Source organism: Periplaneta americana, chromosome 1 (assembly GCF_040183065.1).
Source record: "Periplaneta americana isolate PAMFEO1 chromosome 1, P.americana_PAMFEO1_priV1, whole genome shotgun sequence".
NCBI classification, from domain to species: domain Eukaryota; kingdom Metazoa; phylum Arthropoda; class Insecta; order Blattodea; family Blattidae; genus Periplaneta; species Periplaneta americana.
Window position 1 is genome coordinate 135,475,784 of NC_091117.1, and position 14,671 is coordinate 135,490,454.

The 14,671-nt window shown below is 34.7% G+C and overlaps 1 non-coding gene across 1 annotated transcript; it reads right to left on the bottom strand.

The window, feature by feature from the left end:
* Nucleotides 1-8,905: 8,905 nt before the first annotated feature.
* TRNAN-GUU (transfer RNA asparagine (anticodon GUU)) lies at nt 8,906-8,979 on the bottom strand. Its single transcript has one exon. It is a non-coding gene; the product is annotated as a tRNA-Asn (tRNA).
* Nucleotides 8,980-14,671: the final 5,692 nt, after the last annotated feature.

Sequence of the window (14,671 nt, forward strand, 5' to 3'; positions counted from 1 at the left end):
TAGATTAATGTGTCAAATTTCACCCATTCCTCATTTATATTATGTTAGCTTTATTATTATCACAAATCCTAAGTAAAACGTACTATTAATCAAAATATATGTATAAGCGTAAGCATTTAATACGCATCCAAAAGGCAAGATATACGGGGCACGTTTTTTAACTGAGTACCGATATAAAACAATAAAGAAACACAATATTATTTTCAAAAAGTTTAATTTTTATTGCATTCTACACACATTAAAATACTTCTCCATATAGTTTCCGCTATTATTGAGGCTCGTGTCTTTACGGGAAACCAATTCTTGTTTCCATTTTTCATATAATGACGCCGTCTGATGAAAGCCATGTCTGTAATACTTTTTTCACATCATCATTATCATCATCATCATCATTATTATCTTCGAAATGTTTGCCACTAAGAAATTTCTTCAGACCCAGAAATAGATGAAAATCACTTTGTGGTTGTTTTAGAATGCAACTTCTTTTCCCCAGTACCTTCCGAAGAACGTTAATGATTTAGTATTTCAAAGCAATTACACAATATGACTATTATCCATTCATATGAGGGTTGCCTTATTTGAATGGATAATAGGTCTAGTCATTTTTAGGAATGAAGTGTATATACCAGGATTTTACTTGAAAATTCAGTAATTTTGAATTATTAAAATATAGAGGAAAATATAAAATTATCTGTTTCAATAAAGAGTAATAAAATAATATTATGTTACAGTTCAACTTGTCCATTACGTTTTTCTCTTATACGATAAAGATGTGATGTTACTTCTACAGTATGTCAGAGTTTAAATTAGCTCGAATTTAGGTATGTTTTACTACTGAAGACACTCCTGCGTGACTTCATAGTAAGTTCTCTCAAGCATAAGGTTCACGTCTGTGTAGACAAACCAAGATGAAGACTATAAGAATTTGTATTTCATGAAATAAGGTAATCATTATTTAAAGTCTACATCAATATACAGAATATGACTCACGTCCTATGGAGTTGTAACACAGATACAAAGCAGTAGAGGCTAAATGACGTGTTCTTTGCAACAGAAGAGTAAGACAGTTTTTTTTTTTCCATTTCAACTTATAGGCCCTAAATGCCAAAAAGAAAAAAAGTGTGATCTTTCCGGTTCTATTTAAAACATAAAAAAACATTATACTTGCCCAATAGTTGCTGTGTAGCACATGAAAACTTCGGTTCGAAAGCTATCGTTATTTTGTTCTAAGCAATATCGTTCGTGAGTCAGTATTTAAAACCAATTAAATACTTATAAACATAAACACGAATTTCAATATACTTCTGAAAACTTTCTTCTGAGCCTTACAAATTAATTTGTAATTGACGGGATTTTCTTAAAAACCTATGCTACAAATTAGCATGGTAATGAATGGCATGTACGGTACGAATTTAAATTTTAACCACAAAATACATATATAATTATTATAATAGTAATATTAACATTGCTAAATTTTTGACATTGGAAAAGTTATAATATTTCTACGCATTACTATTTTAGAGTCGAATGAAAACCTTGATTTTTAGATTAGACCTGCTCCAAAGGGGCGGAAAGGTACTTGGGATGTGGAATTCGTGAGGAGTTTTAGGAGAAGGAATAGAAGTAAAGGAAACGCTGTATTTCAATAGAGGGGGGAACAAATTACTCTAAAAAGTTTGAATATAAGAGTGCAATTTTATAAAAATTTCTGGTGAGAAGATATCAGAACTATCTTTTGGACTATTCCTGGAAGATGGGTAATTACTCTCAACAACTCATCTATATAGCCTTATATAAAGATACCTCGTTCAGACAAGGTACCGTCAAGATCATTCTCTTTCTGCGACATTTACTAAGAAAAGCATAATGGTATACAAAACCTTTTGGCATATCAGAAGGCCCAGTAAAATGTGCGCTTGCATAAGAACACATGGAAAATCAACCTGGATAGGACCTTCGAGCAAAGGGTTTAGCAGCTCATGAAACTCCACCTGATATGGAGGATGCAAAGATTGATCATATTATACTTTCTTTCCAATCTTGCTAGTCAATATGTTCTTAAAGTTAACCGTCGTCGTAGATATTTATCTTCTGATCTGAATGTTTCAAGGGTGACAATTACAATTTATCATAAGTTAAGGAATAGATTTACAGGAATGTTTTCAGCAAACAAATCTTATAGCTACTCCCACATAATATATTTTCAGTATACTTCTCAGAAATGTAATTTATATGAAATGAAGTATGGAGCTGCATCAGGTGAGGAATAATTCGTTAAAAATGCAGTTTGAGGATCACCTGTAAGCACGATGTACAATAAAAACAGATGGGGAAAATGGGAAGAATAATCGTTACCAGTACCAGTATTACATTTTTCCTTCGATTTGCAGAAACGATTTCCATTTCCTATTCTAACAGTCGCAGTAACACACTATAAATGTAACATACTATATGTTCAACCTGGTTTGTCGCGATTTGTCAAATGGAATGTTTTCCATCTGGAATGAAACCGTTGCATCGAAAGGCTCACAGTACGCGGTGTATCATAAATACGGCTATATGTTTGATTGCATTGTGTGATAACATTTTGTTATTACAGGAAATGTGACATTACTGATGGAAAGACAAGTCTTCAAATAACAGTACCACAACAATGCTTAGCTTACGTCATAAGTGAATATGGCGCTGAACATGCTGATGACAAATTACAGTTGCAGCATGGGCAATAACGTACGGTAATGATCGTGAGGTCACAAGACTGGCGAGACATGATTTTAACGTAGCATTGCAGCCGTCGACTGAAAACGACTGCTGGCAACGGGACACATCCAGAAAAGAAAACCTTCTGGAAGGCCTCGTAGTAGTACGGATGCAACAACAACGGGAAGCATTCTGGAAGCATTTGACACTAGCCCACAAAAATCGACCCGCCAAGCTGCACGTGAACTTGGTGTCATGCCAGTGTGTTTCGTGCTTTGAAACGTGAGAAGTGCCATCCCTTCAAACCGATTCTTGTCCACGAACTTAACGAGGATGACACTGATAGACGGGTGGAATTGTGTGAATTTGTTGTAAGGAAATGAGCAAATGACGAACATTGATTAAGAAAATGACACTTTTCTCATGAAACTGTTTTTCATGAGAATGGACATGTTAATCGACACAACTGTCATTATTATGCTAAAGAGAATCCTCAAGCTATTGAAGAGAACGTTTAAGATGCAGAGAAGTCACAGTTTGTGGTTATGATTCGATGGGAAGGATTGTTAGGAATGCGAATCTTGAATGAGACTGTTGATCGGTATTGTGATATCCTTAATGAAATTGTGGTACCAGTGATGCAAAATGCTGAAAACGAACATTGCTTACTCCAGCTGGACGGTGCGCCCCCTCACTATGCTATTGCGGCGAGGGAAATTTTTAATCGTGATTTGCAAAACCGGTGGGTGGGAAGAGGACAGACAAAATGGCCAGCCCGTTCCCCTGATCTCAGAGTCTGTGAGTATTGCTTGTGGGGTTATTTGAAGGAGAAGGTTTATGTCCAAATCCGCAAGACGTCGAAGTGTTGAAAATAGCAATTGAGGAATATTCATACTATTTCAATGGAAATATAACATAAATCAATTAATGACTTCACAAAGAGTTGCCAGTTATGCTTGAATGTGAATGGTGAGCAGTCTGGGGTAATAAAATGACTTGGTTAATATTGTTGTAAGTGACTTGTTTAATTTGAAGAGGTGCCTTTCCAACAGTAATGTCATATTTCCTATAACAATAATACTGTCTTTGCTCGATGCAGTTAAACGTATAGCCGTATTTCTGATACTCTGTAAAATATCCTCTTCTTTGACTAATCTTTTCGAAATACATTCTGCTAAAACTAAAAACATTATAGCTTTCAGTGATTCAAGTGGTAACAAAATCGTAATACAAATGTAACTAACGTGGATAAAACGTCTTTCTAATCGCAACTTGCATATCCAAAGAGTTTATTTTTTCAGGGCATTCATGTCTGCCTAACAAAGTAGATTGTGGAAACATTGAATATCCTGCGAGGGAAACCACTTTCCACGTACATTCTGATTGGTGTATGGCAATAAGAGATGATCATAGAAAAACCAAAGAACTAGAAGCACGTGTAACAAGAAGAAAATGCTACACTGAAAGGCAGAAAAACTGACTTAAAATTCAGCTGATTCACTTATTACGCCATCAACCATACACAATGTCTTTATAAGTTCAATCTTAATGAAAAAATTTCATTCAAAAACTTGCCCTACAAGAATGAAACATAGAAGAAGTTTTTCAGTATAGTGCAATTTCAGTTGTATTGACCCAAATACTCCGTAAGAGTTCAAAAATAAATATTTGATGCAACTTCTGAAATATATTCCTCCCATAGCCTACATCATGAATTCTTCCAATCATTAGAGACGAACCAGGAAGATGATTTGAGTTCACTTGAGCGTAACGATTATCCTAAGATTGAAGTACTGATGTATTTCGTAAAATGTGCAAGTTAAATAGCATTAAATAAAGAAATGTCGTTCAGATCTCTGTTATTAATTGGTAAATATGAAATGTTGTTAATAAAATATATAAATATTATAGTTATTCAGTAAAGAACACAATTTCCTAAACTTTGTGACTATCCTTAGCATGATAACATCACAACACCTTACATTATATTTCAACAGATTTTTTTAACATCATTAAGAGAAGAAGTTAAAATATCTCATTCCTTGAAATTTCTGACTTACGCCATTGTTGCTTTTGACCCTCAAATGATACATGGTACGTGCTAAATCTGACTCGTTATTACTGTTTTCTCGAAGGAAAACAATATTGAAGCCACTGGACATAAAAGTTGTGTCCTTTGAATGATTAATAGGCAATAGCTATGATTATATTGTTAATAATAATAATACACCGCTCAAAACAATGAGAGGAAGACTTGTAATACATTAAATAAGTTAGTGTTTTTTGAAGATGTAGTGCTGAAAATTTTACAATATGTAAATTGGAACATTAATTTAGTCTGTAGATACAAATTTTAAAGATCCATGGCCTAAATACAGAGTAATCACCTGAAATAACAAATACGGAGAAATCTTTGATTACGGAAGGCACCGACAACTTCTAATTGGTAAGCTTTCTGACGTTGCTATAGTGACGAATGCTGATTACTGCCTTGTTTATTAAAGTCTCTGACAATATGAGGCATTTAAATGAGTTTGAAGTGTATCATACTCTACTTCTTTTACGACAAGGTCAATCACTGAGACAAGTGGCTAGACAGCTTGATGTTTCTCCTTCCGTGGTGCCCAAGTTACGCAACAGGCACAGAGAGACAGGTAAGTATTGTAGAAGACCTGGCCAGGGCCGTAAATGTAAAACAGCCCCCAGGACGACAAATACATTGTCCTAACTGCTCTTCGACAGAGTACAAAAACTGCAAGAGACCTGCAGAATGACCTCTATATGGCTTCCGGAATCTGGGTTTCAGATAAAACGGGAAGCAACATATTAAGGAAAAAGAATATTCGTCCAAAAAGACCTGTTAAAAAACAGCGTTTGACAAATGAGCATAAGACAGCAAGACTTAGGTTTGCTGAAAACCATGCGGATTGGAACATGAACCAGTGGCAGTCTGTGCTCTTCTCGGACGAATCCAGGTATCGTCTTACACGTTGTGATGATCGATTAAGGGTGTGGGAACGGCCAAGGGAAAGCTTTTCTGTGAGAGTTGTACAGGAAATTAATAGATTCGGTGGAGGTTCCATAATGGTGTGGGCCGGAATTATGTACAACAATCGTATGAACCTCATAATTGTTCCCCAGCGACTAAATGCTGTCCGGTAAATCGAGGACGTTCTAGAAGAGCATCTAGTACGTGCTGCCATTGGAGTAGGCCCTGGATTTCTGTTTGTTCAGGATAATGCCAGGGCACATTCTGCGGCTGTCACCAGGAATTTCCTAGGAGAGAATGAAATTGACGTAATGGAGTGTCCAGCAATCAGCCCAGATCTCAACCCTATTGAACACTTGTGGGAAATTCTGGATACGAAAGTCAGGAACCGACATCAAGTTCTACAAACCCTGCAGGAACTTGGAGATGCTCTAAAGGAGGAATGGGAGAATATCCCCCAAGAGGATATATAGAATGTCATAGGGATAATCCCAGGAAGGTGCCAAGCTGTCATCGAATGTCGTATAGGCCATACAAGATACCAGACCTTTATAACGGGTGTTTAAGTTTGATAAGTAAAGACAAGATTCAATTTCTTATATAGTGTAATATTTTAAAAAAGTTGTTTGTTGACATTAATCATTTGTTTTTGTTGACATGGAGATAAATGTGGCCATAAATAACCATAAATAATATACTTTATTAATTTCATATCTGTACTTTTATCCAACGAAAAAATATTTAAATAAATCATATTGTTCCTCTAATTGTTTTGACCAATGTAATATCTAATGCATCAGGTGGATGCGCATTGTCTTTACTCTGTTGTCGTCATAAATTTCCATTATAACACGAAGACAAGTTAATGGTAAATCTCTGCGTGTGTGTCGGAGTTACTGTACGTTGTACTTGAATGGATATTCATCTTTTTATATGCAAATTTCGTATAACTTTAACGGAAGGTGTTATGTTTGGTATTTGAAAAGAAACATCTGTATTTAGAGGTGCCATTGAAGAGTGTGGTCCCAAAATGCATTTAGTTCATTTTTATGAAAGAACTTGCCAAGATTTTCTTTTATCCACCGATCTACGGACTGAACTGGTTTTAAAGTGACATGCACAATAAAACGAACTTTTAGACAAGCATTGACGTTGTTTCGGAGGAAAAGAATCTTACAATTTAATGATATAAGTGTAAATAAATCATGTATACTGTATGTATAAATCATAAAAATGGCCAAATTGGCTGAGCGAGTTTCGGGATCACTTTCTTCAACTACAAGTTACTGGAATTTTAAAAAGAAGTAGGACTCACGCACAATTCAACTCGAGACCTCCTGCACCAAAAGAACAAATCATACCCGTAGGCAACTTAACTTTATAATAATACGATTAGTGAATTGTGCATAATAACAAAACTGACCAGGAGTAGCTTGTAATGTAAAATAAGATTTAATATCCATCATTTTCAAATGTGTACCTTAATGGACATTCTAGCGATTATAAAAGTTTTCATGCTTATGGTCGACCTGGTTGGTGAGTTGGTATAGCGCTGGCCTTCTATGCCCAAGGTTGCGGGTTCGATCCCAGGCCAGGTCGATGGCATTTAAGTGTGCTTAAATGCGGCAGGCTCATGTCAGTAGATTTACTGGCATGTAAAAGAACTCCTGTGGGACAAAATTCCGGCACTTCCGGCGACGCTGATATAACCCCTGCTGTTGCGAGCATCGTTAAAAAAAACATAACATTTAACATTCATGCTTGTGTTGAAACAGTGTCAAGGCTAAACGATGTGACTGGAAGAAATAAATAATGCATTAGATTTAGAATTAGTGATCCAATTTATTTTATTCCTTCTTTTTATATTACATTATTATTATTATCATTATTATTATTATTATTATTATTATTATCATAGCTGTCTTCTTTTTATTTTCAAAACATTGATCTCCTAAACTTGTAAATGCTAAATTTATTGAAGCAATCTTTTATTCGCTCGTCCCACATTTTTCTTTCCTAATGTGAACAGATTTTTTATTGTAAACTACAGTAAAAATATCATTTCAACGAACATGTGTTCCACATACAAACATTTTCAAAAAGTACGCGAAGTCCAGTTACAGTAATCACTTTTCCTTCATATGTGGGAAGTTCAGGTTTTGTGAAGGAAACAAATGTAACTTTCTGTGAACCTAATTATAATTTACTTAAACAAGTCCTCCACTTCATATTCTAAAAGAATTCCTACGATTAGAATAACATAAAACTTAATAAATACAGTACTTTGTTTTCCAGCTTTCCAGTATGATTCATTGCTATGTATGTAAAAATGATGTCATCATATTGTCTATATAGAAATTTAAATATTAAAATTCAACTATGATTCCCTTATAACTAGTACGAATGTGTAACAACTGAGTTTTGTTACAAAATACTAGCAAGAAACGTAGGTCACAGAAATGAACAAGTAACGTGCCACTCTTCAGTGTGACATTATTACTGGTAATGTCAAAGAGTTTCGAGAAAATTTCGAATGTATAATCTGAAGTTACTGCGAATAGAAACAGCTGGGTTTATTGTCGGGCTTATAAAAATATCGAAATCTTACAATATTGCATAGAAATAAAAGGTACTGTCAACAAGATTCTAGGTTTAACAATAGGATAATGTCAACATATTTAAATGATTTGCTTTAAGAATGTTTGAATGAAATAACACAAGAGGGCAATTAATACTTTAACGGGAAGGGCACAGATATCAATAGCTGTAGACAAAAGAGAACACTTTCAGGAAGAAATAAACATTTAATCACCCTTGACTGAGATTCTCTGTCTCATGTCACATTTCGTTCGTTCTTTGTTTTCCGCGATCGTTTATTTTATCATTTAACATAATGTTTTCAATTTTCTTAACAACTTAGTATTAAGTTTAGTGTCTTGTTTCTTGTTCCTTCCATTAAAATGACCTTTTGATCTGTCTAAATATTGGCATTAAAAATAAATTTTGCAAGAAAGGAGTCAAAATTAATTACTTTACCCAGTTTGGGCTACGATGACAGCCTTGGCTTAAAATAAAAAAAATGCATAAATACTCTATGTAATGATGTATTTAAACATTGTATGTTATTTTGATTTTGTGCGATTATCATTGCTCTCATATATTTTCCTTAGAATTTATTCAGGTGTAATTTGCTTAATACTAAAAACTGAAAACATTCGCCCTCGGGTGGGCTTGAACCACCAACCTTTCGGTTAACAGCCGAACGCGCTAGCCGATTGCGCCACGAAGGCAAGTCAGAGGACGAAATTTTCGACGAATATATTATATTCGCCACTACTCTTTTAAGTACAGTGAGTACGGAGTTTGTGCAATGGACCTAATGACGACGAAGAGCACTGGCACATGGCGCTGTACTATTTCCGCATGAAGGACAACCACAGCACACACATAAAAAAATGATTTCAAGAATAGAGCAGTGTTGTGTATTACAAAAGAACAAGTCATAGTCTTGCTGTAAACTTTTACATTCAAATGTTACTGTTTCATAGGCAATACTCTTAATGAAGAGTTTAAGCCTATATTACAACAATGTTTATGTAAAATATTAACTTAAAAAGTTACTCTATCAGAGGCACTACTTACAACTACATGTTTGAGCCTATGTTTGATCTAAATTTTAACTTAAAATGTTACTGCTTCACAGATACTGCCCTTAATGCAATGTTTAAACATGCTACAATAATCTTTGATACAAATTTTAACTTAAAATCCTACTGTTTCATAGATACCGCTCTTAATGCAATGTTTAAGCCTATATTACGATAATATTTGTTGTATAATTTTAACTTAAAACACCGGTACAACTGTAACACAGGTACCGCTTTTAATGCAATGTTTAAGAGTATATTACGATCATCTTTGATGTATAATTTTAACCTAAAACACATATATAACTGTAACACAGTTACCGCTCTAAATGCAATGTTTAAGGGTATATTACGATCATCTTTGATGTATAATTTTAACTTTAATCACCGGTACAACTGTAACACAGGTACCGCTCTAAATGCAATGTTTAAGGGTATATTACGATCATCTTTGATGTATAATTTTAACTTTAATCACCGGTACAACTGTAACACAGGTACCGCTCTAAATGCAATGTTTAAGGGTATATTACGATAATCTTTGATGTATAATTTTAACTTTAATCACCGGTACAACTGTAACACAGGTACCGCTCTAAATGCAATGTTTAAGGGTATATTACGATCATCTTTGATGTATAATTTTAACTTTAATCACCGGTACAACTGTAACACAGGTACCGCTCTAAATGCAATGTTTAAGGGTATATTACGATCATCTTTGATGTATAATTTTAACTTTAATCACCGGTATAACTGTAACACAGGTACCGCTCTAAATACAATGTTTAAGGGTATATTACGATCATCTTTGATGTATAATTTTAACTTTAATCACCGGTAGAACTGTAACACAGGTACCGCTCTAAATGCAATGTTTAAGGGTATATTACGATCATCTTTGATGTATAATTTTAACTTTAATCACCGGTACAAATGTAACACAGGTACCGCTCTAAATGCAATGTTTAAGGGTATATTACGATAATCTTTGATGTATAATTTTAACTTTAATCACCGGTACAACTGTAACACAGGTACCGCTCTAAATGCAATGTTTAAGGGTATATTACGATAATCTTTGATGTATAATTTTAACTTTAATCACCGGTACAACTGTAACACATGTACCGCTCTAAATGCAATGTTTAAGGGTATATTACGATCATCTTTGATGTATAATTTTAACTTTAATCACCGGTACAACTGTAACACAGGTACCGCTCTAAATGCAATGTTTAAGGGTATATTACGATCATCTTTGATGTATAATTTTAACTTTAATCACCGGTATAACTGTAACACAGGTACCGCTCTTAATGCAATGTTTAAGGGTATATTACGATCATCTTTGATGTATAATTTTAACTTTAATCACCGGTATAACTGTAACACAGGTACCGCTCTAAATGCAATGTTTAAGGGTATATTACGATCATCTTTGATGTATAATTTTAACTTTAATCACCGGTATAACTGTAACACAGGTACCGCTCTTAATGCAATGTTTAAGGGTATATTACGATAATCTTTGATGCATAATTTTAACTTTAATCACCGGTATAACTGTAACACAGGTACTGCTCTTAATGCAATGTTTAAGGGTATATTACGATCATCTTTGATATATAATTTTAACTTTAATCAACGGTACAACTGTAACACAGGTACCGCTCTAAATGCAATGTTTAAGGGTATATTACGATCATCTTTGATGTATAATTTTAACTTTAATCACCGGTATAACTGTAACACAGGTACCGCTCTTAATGCAATGTTTAAGGGCATATTACGATCATCTTTGATGTATAATTTTAACTTTAATCACCGGTACAACTGTAACACAGGTACCGCTCTAAATGCAATGTTTAAGGGTATATTACGATCATCTTTGATGTATAATTTTAACTTTAATCACCGGTATGACTATAACACAGGTACCGCTCTAAATGCAATGTTTAAGGGTATATTACGATCATCTTTGATGTATAATTTTAACTTTAATCACCGGTATAACTGTAACACAGGTACCGCTCTTAATGCAATGTTTAAGGGTATATTACGATAATCTTTGATGTATAATTTTAACTTTAATCACCGGTACAACTGTAACACAGGTACCGCTCTTAATGCAATGTTTAAGGGTATATTACGATCATCTTTGATGTATAATTTTAACTTTAATCACCGGTATAACTGTAACACAGGTACCGCTCTTAATGCAATGTTTAAGGGTATATTACGATAATCTTTGATGTATAATTTTAACTTTAATCACCGGTACAACTGTAACACAGGTACCGCTCTTAATGCAATGTTTAAGGGTATATTACGATCATCTTTGATGTATAATTTTAACTTTAATCACCGGTACAACTGTAACACAGATACCGCTCTTAATGCAATGTTTAAGCGTATATTACGATAATCTCTGATGTATAATTTTAACCTAAGACACCGGTATAACTGTAACACAGGTACCGCTCTTAATGCAATGTTTAAGCGTATATTACGATAATCTCTGATGTATAATTTTAACCTAAGACACCGGTATAACTGTAACACAGGTATCGCTCTTAATGCAATGTTTAAGCGTATATTACGATAATCTCTGATGTATAATTTTAAGCTAAAACACCGGTATAACTGTAACACAGGTACCGCTCTTAATGCAATGTTTAAGCGTATATTACGATAATCTTTGATGTATAATTTTAACTTAAAACACCGATACAATTGTAACACAGGTACTGCTCTTAATGCAATATTTAAGCCTATATGAGGCATTTAGAATAGCAATGACGTATGCACCAACTGTATGAATTTCTTTTCTTTTTTCACAATATATTCCTTACACTGTCCTCTATCATCACAGGAAGAATTACTGGTTCATACTTCTTGTAAGTGGCTGAAAATGCTATTCAAATACATGGTATGTGGTCCTTACAAAATTCTTTGGAATGAGGTAGACGTATAAGAATAGCAATGGCGTATGCGCCAGCATGCACCTTAAAATCCGCTGTTCTACCACAGAATGAAGCATTTAAATCGGCTCATCTTTAATACGCATTGTGTTTAAAATAATGAAACACTAGCTATTATAAAATGCTCGTATATTTTACAAACTCATACCAGTAATTAAATATATGCTTCACATTTATATCATGCATATTGTATCGACCATTACATTTTTTCATCCTGTTCTTGCTGTGAATTGTTTATTTCTGTAAGGTTTGACAATATTAATCCCAACCCAGTTATAGTATCTATTTTAATGTTTTTATGTATTTAATGTAGCCCTTGCTCAACAGGCATTGCAAACGTGATGTTTATTGTTTCCAGTAGGCCCATTGTCCACTGATTCATTGTCCACAAGGAAACTAGAAACGTGATGTTTGGAAGATTCCCTAATCTGTCATCCCTCATGAGACCAATTTATCGTCTCTTTCTCAATAAGCAGAATTAAACGTGAAGTTTATTCTTACCAGAATCAATTACTCCTCAACTCAATCTTGTAACAGTAAGGTTTCTTTCAGTCCTCTTTAGTTCTCTTACTGAGAGGTATATACAAATCTAGTCTTTCAGGTGAAGCTCCCTGTAAAGCAGATTTGAATAATTTCAAGGGAAAAATTGTCCCGGGACCTCTGGTTGAACGTACCAGCGCTCTTCCAACTGAGAGGTATATAGTTCAGGCCTGCACAAACGACGCTCCTTCGGACAGCTCGCCGGAAAGGAACGTCGGAATGACTTAGGTAGAGGATAGTCCACGCAGCTATCTTGTGTAGTGTGTATTATCAGTAGCTATTTCACTTTGCCTATCTACGGCTACATAATGGAGGAATCTAAAAGACTGGAAAATGATCATCAGGCAAATTCTTTCAATATTGCATGGGATAATGCTTATTTTTTCACAGCAGCTGGAGTCAATACTCAGTGCCTTATCTGCCACTAAAGTTTGAAAGAAAGAGGAAAACATAATATAATGTGTCATTACTAGTCCACACATACAGTTACTATGGTTTTGTTGGTGAAGATCGCAGTAAAAACGTTCAAGAGTTGAAAGTTGTATTATTACATGAGGTAGGGTACGTTAGAATATATTAATCTCCAACAATTTAAATATCTCTCTCCAGGGAAAAGGCCAGCTCATTGTTGATATGTTGAATAAATGACGGGATTTCAGTCGTAAACTTACACTTTTCGTAAGTCAGTTTCGGGAAGGAAATATGGATCACTTTCCAACGGTAGAAACTGCTCGTGATGAAGCCATGTCAAAGGATTATGTGCAAATATTAATTGAAATTCAACATGAATTTATTTCCAGGTTCCAAGATCTTGTCTTAATTGGAAAGAAGTTTAAAGATATCTTAATAAATTCCTTCAACACCAGTTGAAACAGTGTCACACGATTTATAGCTTGAACTTATTGATCTTCAATGTGACCTAAGGGTTAAGGATCGTTTGAATACTACTACTAACCTGGTTAAGATTTACAAGACTAAACCTCAGCAATAATATCCACGACTACACAGGCTGGCTGTGAAAATGATTGCTATGTTTGGCTCAACATTTATATTTGTGGGCAAATGTTTTCTATAATCAACTTTAATAGATTCATTTTATGAACACTCGTCCTAATACTTCCTTTTTTGTACATTTTGTACGAGATCACCCCTTCTTCCAGTCCACCCTTATACAGAGCGCAGCCAATATCTGCATTCCGCTGACGAGCTGTGAGCCGACTCGGAGAGCGCAAACCTTGTGCAGGCCTGATATAGACGTACTGTGTTTAGGGTGTTTAGTTTCTTAAAGTTGCGTTTTTAATAGTGCTAAATAATGAGTGAAACAAGTGGTGCACCATCTCTTCCTATGAAGCGCTCAATGCAGGAATCAAAGTGGAAGCAAGTGTAAGCAAAAAGATGCAAAATCTAGGAGAAAAAATAAGTAAGTGAAAAGATAAAGAAAGTTATGAAGGCAAGAACAATAGGGGCTCCATGTAGATGTGGTTGCTTTGATAAGAGTAGGACGGGATAAAATAGAATCTATATTTAGTGAATTCTGGAAAACTGGGGATTATGAAATGCAAAATATTTATTTAAACAACTTAATGACAAGCGTGGTTGTAAAAAGAATACGTGTTAAGAACAAGCCTTCTCGTAGGTTGCGAACTGTGGAATACAAGGTGCTCTTCCAAGGTATTTCTTAGTGTTTGTGCTGTCGCTTTTAGGAACATGCATGGTTTAACTGAAAGAAGGTTACGTACTGTTCGGGATGAGATGAGAGCAACAGATGTTTAGATGGAGACCAGCGTGGACAACAGAAAAAACGCAAGGAA